Here is a 10483-nt window from a genome sequence, read left to right on the forward strand (position 1 = left end):
ATTAACTTCGGGGGTGTAATACTTGGAGAAAATTTATGAAATTTCAGCTTTTTTAACTCTACACTTATCCTATGTTTGTGTCAAATCTTTGTATATATTTCAAAAAAAAAAGTTTGATATAATGTACTTAACAATGTTTAGTAAGTTAGATATTATATAATTTACTTTGATCGCAAAAAAGTTGATTGCATTATTGTAGGGTGATCATCATGTCATCGTGTATAAATACTAATGCAGTAGACCCATCTGTTCCGATCGTACAGCCCCTATATAGGCCCCTGAACAAAATTTTTAATAAAGCTTAATAAAGTATTTAGATTTGAATTAAAAAAAATACTTACTCGTCTTTTCTTCTAACGACATCATAGATGTCTTTGAAATCATCAAGCGTAGAAGCAGCAAGTTCCAGCAACTCTTGGGTAAAATTGTGCCGTATCATAAAAAAAGGATCAGGTAAATGATAATGTACACCAGTTACTTCATGGTCAACGTGGAGAAGACGATCAAGATGTTCAAAGTATATTTTGGCGTTACAATTTCTTGTATTTTTTTGAGAACACCGTAAAATGGTTCCACTGCCTCTTTTATCAAGATAGTATAGATATCCTCCATAGAAGTACCTTGTACTGTTTTCATGTTTTCCTCTGATGTGTTGCATTTTACTCTAAAATTTATAGTTTAGTATATAAGACAATTTATATTCTCCATTACGTTACAAGTGATAATTTTATTACATTTTTTTTCATTGATTCATGTTATACGAATGTATTTTAAGTAATACCATCAGAGCTTCACTGAATATCATTTTAATAAATAATTAATGGAAACAAGATTAGCATACAACAAGGCAGTATGTTATTATCAATCTCTCTTTGTTGAGAATTCTCTGTGCGCGAGCTTTATTTTGGTTGTTAAAGTGTGTAGAAATAAACATCCAACTTTTGTATGTTAAATTAAATATCGAGAATCGTTTAATGTGTGTGTGAAACACACAACCCCCCCTACCCTGATCATCATTGTTTATTTCATTTCTACGAATGTTGAGTGTTTTCTCGAGCCAGTTACCAGCGATAGAGCTCCCTGGAGTAAAGTATCTAGTTAGAAGGGAGAAGGTAACATAGGTTACGTGTTTGTGCTGGACGGGACAGCCTGATCCGGGTTGAATTGCCGCGTTACAATTTATGTCAAGCAGTATTAAATTTAGTACCAATTACTGTAATTAGATCCTTGTTTGTACACAAGATAGCGTTAGTGTACTATGCAAAATTGATTAAATTCATAAAAAAATCATTAAGTTACCTTTTCTAATTTTGAAATATTTTTGGTATCGGATTGCCGTTAAACGAACAAAATCATCACAAGCCACATTTTTTTACTTTAGTTTTTTGAGACATTAAAAAATTTTGTAATTAAAAAACTACTTACAGAGATAGTTAATTTGGAAGCTTCTGGTATTGTCAATGATTTCAGCCATCTAATTGGTTTACTTGGAATCTATGTAAAATACGTAACGCCTGATAGAAAATGAATAATTATTAGTTTTCAAACTATTATACTACAATGTAATGGTGCTATACAATAACTAACTTTCTTTGTCGAAATCAACGAAGGAAAAAAAGTTGGTTTAAGCACAAAAAAAAATTGTCACTTGATCGGCAATTATCTTACAACTATATATTTTTTACTATATTACAATTAAACAGTTGACAAAATGACTGTCGATTAAACAGGTCTCCACACTTTTGACTGCTGTATGAACACCCGAGGCACTTTGTATCTGTAATTTGAATTTAGAACTAACTTATCGACATCAATAGAAAGTATAGTCTCGAGTACATAGAGATATTATAGAATATCTCTATGCTCGAGTATCGTTATAAATACAAATTATATGATGGATGACTCACTTAAGCTCTAAATTAGAAATTTGTTGAGCATGAGAGCGTTTTATGTTTTTCAACATATTTATTTACGCCAAATACTGGCGAGATAATCAATAATTTTTGTAATTGGTCGATCAATCTGAAAGTTGCATCTAAAGTTTATTTCAATCACATCTCTTTAACAGTAACAGATAGAAAAAAAATTGAAGTCATGACACAGGAATGTAACATTTTTTGCAATTGCAGCCGAAACACAGAATTTGAACTTACAAAATTCTTGAAGGTTCTTCAGGTAGTATGGTATGGTGTGACCATACCGATGTTACAATATCATCTTTAGATAGTTAAAAAATTTTGGTAACAGCTGCATACTTTGGGTTAACGCTGGTTAAGCGCTCTTTGCTTGCGAGCCACGCACTGGGGTAAACAGAATTTGTATGAATCTGATAATAATTTTCAAAGGTAAAAAAAAGGCTCTGAGAAAATAGTTTTTTCTTATAATTTTTTATATTTGCTATCTATTGGTAGTGGTGTCAAAACAAAATTTCTCAGTTTTGGCTTATTTGGCTCCGGTAAACACATGTGTTAAAGCATATTGTGCATAAAAAAAAAGTTGTACTTTTGAATTTTTTTCTATATTTAAAAAAAAAATCTATTTTGCAATTTAAGCATTGCAAATATCGCAAATATTCTTTTTAGCCTAACTATTTCGGTTATTGCAATGTCTGTGCGACATTAACCTTTTTTTGGTTCATCTAGCTAAGATTTTGTTTTCTCATTAATTTGTTTTCAATTACCAAAAACTCTTTGCTGCAATAATTTTCAAATATTTTTATTTTTATTTCTAAATTTAAGTAATCAAATGTACAAATGAAAATGTTTGCAACAATTTTAATGCCACTTATTTAAATAAAAAATATACAAAATTGACTGAGATATTTGCAATGCTTAAATTACAGAATAGCTTTTTTTCTGTAATCCTATCTTAAAAGATTGATTATCACGTAACTACAGACTTTTTATTGGTTCTGTGAGACTCATAGCGTGTGTTTAAAACGAAAAAATAATTGAAGAGTGAATTAAATTGAAAAAAAATTTAGATTCAAAAATAAAGACTATTAACTACTTGATTAATCTTGATCTAAAATGGGTCGTGGTTTATTTAGCTTAGTTATATTAAGTAATAATTTTATGAAAAATTATTTTAACAGTTAAAATGGAAATTTATTTACTAACACTGCAAGAATCATCTGAAGTATAACGTTAATTGATGAGTTATGCTCTTATATGTTTATTTTATTTTAAAATACATTAATTTACGGAACTAACAATTAAATTTTTTAGATTTTTGTTATAGTTGTACCTTAAATTTAAAAATGGATAAGAAAATGAATAACTATCCAAAAAAATTGAATTCTTAGCTGCAACATAATTAATTTTTATTACTTTCAACATTGTAGAAAGTAGAAACACAGTAATATTATTTCTTTCGACTGTACATAAGAATTTAATAGTAAAATGAAACAGATTTAGCACATTAAACTCGCACGTTTAGTAAAATACAATGGCTCCATTGTTTACATCTTCAGCAAAATATATCCCCAAATGTTTTTCGTTCTATATTATAACCTAAAAATTCATACACGTATTCTTGAGACCTTACTAAACAATGTTGTGTAAGAAATATTTAAATTTTGAAAATTCATAACAGACTTTCTTTGACTGAATGTGCGTGTTGCATGTTTTTAGGTTATTATTATTTGTGCCTGAAAGATAACTTTTTGGATTATCGGATCAATACTGTTGTTATATAGACACTATGAGCAACATTTGTAATTTTTTTAAAATTATTTAATGAGTTTATTTCCAAGTACGGACGAGTTGAACATATGAGGCCACATTGCAATAATCTATCTGTATATGTGAGCGGTGGGGGGAAATTTTGCTGGGCACCCGATGATCTTTACTGTGCGTCATGGTAAAAATTGACTAAGTTATGTAAAAAGTTCCGTGATGTCACTTTGTCCTACGTTTACCGTCTGCACGGTAATTTTCTGTAGGGACAATTACGGAAAAATCTATAGTTTTTTTTCTCTCAGTGTATTAAAAAACAAGCTGTCACATGAGTTTAGTGCGGTAGGAAGTCGTTTCAGAAAATCCTAATAAAAGCGACTTCGTTTAAGTATGGCTTGTTATCCAGACTGCTACGTAGAAGTAGAAGATTCCGAACGACTTGCTGTAGCCATATTGTTGCTGTTTGCTGTTGTACTTCGATCAGGGAACAGAAAGTTTACACAATGGTAAAATGTATGAAAGCGTTCGAAGATATCGTGCATTAGCATGTTTTGCCTTGTTGCTGTCACTCTCAGAAGTCCTGTTGCGAAAAGAAAAGAAAAGTCGATTACATCGTTAAAAACGTTCAGTATGTATTTGTGTGTTTTCACCTCACTGATTACAGTGAATTTACATTTACTTTGATAACAACACTAACCAATGGTAGCACTGTGTTGAGAATTAGCACTAGATAGTGGGATAGAATTAGGTTTTCGATTTGAAAAATTGCTTCTAACGCAAAAAAAATCTGAGTGATAGTTAAGGTGTTTTAGAACAAATCTAGATAGTTTTAGACTCCAAATTGTGTCAGCTAACGGCCCAAAAAAAAATGGTAAGATTGGCCAAAAATGGTTTCTCGCGTTTAGAAAAAAACTGGAGAGTTGGACAAAAAAATTACATGCGTAAAAAAGATGCGCAATTTTAAGATAAAGAAAATGAGCTCAAGTGGGATAAAATCGGTCCAGTCGTTTTTTCGCAATTTGCAAAAAAGTGCCACTTTGGACAGTTTTTTTTTTAATCTATAACTCACGTTCTTTTGAATATTAAGACTTTAAAATTAACTAAAAAATAGACCTTGTATCCCTTAACATCCACACCAAATTTCAGAAAGATCGATTTTAAACTTTTTGCAAACCATTACAAGAAGCAAAAAATAGTCCCTCCGCAAAAGAGTTGGACGTGGCTTTTTTTTCAACACATGGCCATTTTTCAAACGGCATTGTACTCGTCGAGAGTTACTCTACAACCTCCCAAAATGTCGTTCCGTTTGACATTTTGGAAGTACGCAAAAAATCAAAAACCGGCTAAGTATTTTCCGTGGATGCGGCGGCGTGGCGAGCCGTAGGTCACGACCCCTTTTCCGCATCATGGCTCTGAGGTTTCCGAGCGGCTGCGTTCAAAATGAAAACGCGCACCAAAACTAACGATATCTCGGGAATCACGTAAGATAGATCAATGATTTTTTTTAACAGGGGGTAGCTTTGAATAATTTTAAGATAGCACATGTTTACAACTTTAAATCAATAATTAGAAGATCTGTATAATCAACGTTAATAATTTTTTACAATTTACTGTTGCTCAATTGTATTGGTGTAATATTAAAAAAAATAACTAAACAAAAAATTCAAAAAAATTTCTTACACTGCGGGGGTGTCAAAATTTTTTTAGGGTAAAAATTTTTAGGAGTCAAATTTAACAGTGAAAATATACGTACGTTCATCTATAAATCCTAACGCGTCAGCATCTTTTAAAGGAGACAACTCATTGAGAAATTTTTTCACAGTCCATGGTGGATCACTTTGAATTTCTATCCATGCATTTCTTATTGCATCATCTCTTGCACGTGTATTCTTTTTGGCTAATGAATTAACCCTTAGGCCATTCTCAGCACTTTCCAAATTCTTAACTGCTTGGTTTTTGATGTTATTTATGATATCTAATTAGAAGAATATTGTTCGTAAATGAGTAAATATACGTTAATGATGTATCATGCTATATTACGTGCACGAGTGGCTCATACTATTTATAAATAGTATGAGCCACTTGTGCACGTCATATATAAATGTATTTTGTACACACTCTCAATCAAATTATTTTTTTAAAAGTCTTTTTAATTTCACAGTATACTTTTAATGAAAGAGCAATCTAGCGAGCATTTAAAGTTCAAGAAAAACATCAATGGTTCCCGGTGAGGAAAATTTTTTTTTTATAATAGTATACGAGGAAATCTGTAGTACTTCTAGAACTTTAGTGCTGAAGTCTCGAAAACGATTGTTTTTTCCCATGTTATGTACATAAAAATTAAGGGCAGTCCAGAGAAACTTAGAGTTTTCTACTTTATTAAGGTTTCTTCGATTGTATAGCTTTATATACCATTATTTATTCAACAGCTAGCAATTTTATTGATAAAATAAGAGTAAGCCTACATTTTTGACACTTCAGAAAATAGATCAAGCTGTCACGTACGATATCATAGCTACACGTACGTGCGCCCCCTTTTTTTGGCCTACTAAAGACAATTGTTGTGGGAGAGAGCGGAGGGATAAGCAGATAGAATGCTGCAGGGAACGCTCTCTTTGGCTGAAACTGGCAAGGAAGAAGGTCTTACTCTCGCGACGCACTCTTCTCTCGTTTTGGATAAATAAAAGAGTTAATACTAGTTCCTTAACTATTTACTTCGTGCGCATCCCAAGACCATAGAATACGCAACAAAGCCCAAACTTAGCATGACTGACTGAGGATTCAAGGCAAAAAGTACGAAATTAGATATCGGACTGACAAGGTGTTATTTGATTTTTCACTTTTCTTCTTTACATTTTAATAAATCTCTCCAAAATCAAAATATATTTATTCCTTATAGATAAAAGAATGCATGACAACTCTTCCTTCTCTCAAAACCTATGTGGAGTAACGTTACTGACGCAAATAACATCACCTCATGGAATTAGGTATAAGATTTTACTTTGAATAAATTAGTTTTATAATCTTCTGATAAACAGATGATTGACTTGGTTCAGAATAATTATTGGATTTTAAACATTTACATACTAGAAAAATAGTAGATGCATATTCTTGAATCTACAATGAATAAATATAGCTTGATTTTGGCGACTTCCATTGAAATATGAAGAAGAAAAGTGCAAAATAATATCATACCTTATCAGTCCAACATCTGATTTTTCGCTTTTTGCTTTGGATCCTAAATTAATCTTACCAAGCTTGAGCTTGACTTATTCTCTAAAGAGTCACAAATGTGCGTTAACTCTTATTTTTTCGATAGCAAACTTTGCTATTTTAGAGATAATTTTATAAATCTATACAATCAAAGTAATCTTATCGATGAGGCAGGAGAGTCAGACTGCCATTAATAAACAATACTTCACACCCGGCATTGCTTACTGTAAGACTGACTTTGAGGTGATTTCGCAAAAAAAATAAAAATGTTAAATGGTGCTGAGAAAAATAACATTCATTTGTAATATTATGTTTTTCAATATTTTGTGCCTGACGTATTTTCGAGAAAAAAAATTATTTAATTTCACAATTAAACATAGGCTCTTATAGGGGTGGCTAATGGAATTTTTTATGTACGTAATTTTTTGAAGATTTTACTGTTTCTTGATTATTCGTTTATTAAAAAAAAGAAAAAAATAAGAAAAATAAATAAATTATTGTTAACAAGCATATTTGTAAGTAAAAGAATATTCTTTATAAGATTTTAATTTATTTAAATAGTAGTTCAAATACAAATTAATTAGCAACCTTCATGAAAGTCTATTTTTAATGTAGGAACCAGGCGATTGTTTTTCTCAAAAATGTGTCTGAGAAAAAATCGTGAAAAACTCATACGCACATAATGTTCTTAAAAAATAGTAATTTTCTCAGCATTATCTAGCATTTTTTATTTCTTTCCGAAACCCTCTCAATGTTGCTACATATATATTACTGTATCAATATCAAAGTTTCTTGACACTTTGTACTACAATATCTCGCTCGTCAAATGTATATATTTCCATAAAAATAAGTATTAGCTAAGTTATAAAAATTGTGATTATTATTATAGTTAATATTCAAAAATTATGATATTGTACACCAACCTTTTCTTTAGTGCTTAAGTACTTACAAACAAATATCAAAAATTCGTAATCCTTGTTATAATTTCAAAAAAGTCAAAGAATTATTTTGTTTAGTAAAAAAAAATTCATTCACAATACTGCAAATTTTAGTTGAAAGAAGGTTATGCCTTATTTAATAAATTGGAATCCCTTGTAATTGTATTATTTGTTTGTATTTCATATGTACCGAAACGTAAAAAGTTTTAGTATCTAGTAAAAATAATTTTAGAAAAAATTCAGTAATGGAGCGTCTTGCGCTTTTACTAAATAAAAACAGAGAATATTTGAAAGACAGTTATTTACATTTTTCTTTATCACTGATGACCAATATCAATACGTAAATTTACGTGCTTAAAGGTAGTCCAGAGAAAATTGAAGTCTCCTACCGTATCGATAAGGTTGACTTAATTTTTTAGCTTTATAATATTATTTATTAAATAACTAGCTCTTTCATGAAAAAAAGTAAAGTTGACGCACATGTTTGGCATCTTTAAGAATAATTCTGACTCAGACTTGTTAAAATTGATTTAATGTTAGATGAGAAAGACTTATAATCAGATGTTAAACAAACGACGAATAATTGTCTTTTATTTCCAAGTCATAATTAATCTCACTTAAAACAGGCCTCATATTTATTTTTTTTTTTTTGCATGATACTTCTTCTTTCGTCAATTAATTGCATTGATAAAAGTTGATTATACAAATATCACCACATATCGCTTTAATATTTCCGATTAGTTCACAATAGTTTTACTCGTGTAACCATACCATTCTATGGCTAATTTATTGCAATTACAACAAATAATTTATCCTACTTATTTTTATAGGAACGAAAGGATTGACAGACAGTCGACAAGGAAAGAACTTAAATTTTTTCCGGACTGTCCTTAAACACTTGTATACACTAAATCATTTTCCAGTTAAAATTTACTTGTTTGTTTGTTTTATTTACATCTGAAAGATAATTATATCAATAGAACTATCTTGTAGACACATACTCACCTATGAATATATCTATACTTGGTTTGGTTCTCAACTTCGAATTCAAAATTTTGTGATAGGATTCAAGTTTATTATTGGTTCTATCTACCATATTAAATACGCTAAATACTTCAGGAGTAACTTTAACCATCCATTCATTTCAAAAGTAAACATCCCAAAATCTTTTCCATTTGGCTAATTTCTTCTGATCATTTTTAAAACTTTTTTTTATAAGTTTTCTTACTATTTTAAATGCTTTTTTAGCTTTATCAGCTGGCAAACGTGGTATTAACAAAATTTTCTTCATAATTTTATAGCCAATAATATTGTTCTCCTTATTATTTTGTCTCAAATATATCCTACATTTTTTGACGTAGCTTTTCGTATTACAGCCTAAAATAAAAATATGCTAAATTTCAATAGTTTAACTTGCATATATTTTACATGTATGTAAGATTCATAAAAAACAATGATCAGGAATTAAAAAATTTTTAAATTATATAAGACGTAATCGATTTTTTAACAATATTTATTACACTGGAATTGATTTTTAGATTAAAACTTATTCATAATAATATATTCCTCGGCAGTTTGTACATTAAAGAGTTAAAAACTTATTAATAATTGAAAATTAATTACGAATATTAAAAAGATTTAGAAATTTTAAGTATTTATGCAATTTAACACTTAAAACTGTAAAAATGATAAGTTATGAGTTTTGTCAATTTTTTATTTGCTTACAACTTCTACTACCGATCTAGTCATGAATGGTTAAAAACAACATTAACAAGTTTCGAATGGCTTAGAGCTTTTTTCCAACCAGTTATAACGTTTGTTCATGCGTGAGTGCAAGAGAAATGGTAATATAACGCTGCCGTTCCTTATTGAGTAAATAAAAGTAACTTGTCTTTTTGCAGAAATAATGTACATAAATTATTTAATTATGATTGATGATTAAAATTATACTAACATTTTTTTTGCGTGTGAGGATATCGTTGCTACACGGATACTATTAGGCACTGTGTGATTATTTTTTAATTTCTTTTTTAACTTGGCATTTTTCAATGTTTTGTGATATTATAAATCTAATTATTTTTCATAAGGCTCACGATGTCGTTAGTCAGAATACGTGATTTTTCCAAAAATCGAACGATATATACTATATTTTTGCGCTTTATAAATGTATCGTCATATTTTTTAACCTACTAAGTTTCTTTCTCTATGTTTGCAAGCCTATGATTCCAAAAATTTTAATGTAATTTTTTTTTCTGTCTTAATTCATGATTTTATTTAATCCTACTCATAGACAGTAACATTATTAAGGTAGCTCCCTTGCAAGAACCTATGGAATGAAATATGTTTGATTCAATAGATTTTGATCTACTGAATCCAACAGTGTCCTTGTTGATAACCCAAGTGGAGCAAAATCTCGAGATATTTCATCTCAAAGATGAACTGTTTAACACGAGCTCAAATGGCAGAGCATCAAAATATCAACTTTACAGGCATTTTCCAACGCACAATAAGAAATCTGAGCAGACAAATTATGATGTACTTGTAGAAAAATCTTTGTTTTCCCAATCCTGTCATGTAAAATGCTGGTAATGGGGCACTTTCCAAAGATATTTGCCGAGAAAGACGTAAAAATTGGCTTCATGGTTATAAATGACA

This window comes from Copidosoma floridanum, unplaced genomic scaffold (assembly GCF_036245765.1).
Source record: "Copidosoma floridanum isolate Cflo_tuat_1 unplaced genomic scaffold, Cflo_Japanese_pri ptg000031l, whole genome shotgun sequence".
NCBI lineage: Eukaryota > Metazoa > Arthropoda > Insecta > Hymenoptera > Encyrtidae > Copidosoma > Copidosoma floridanum.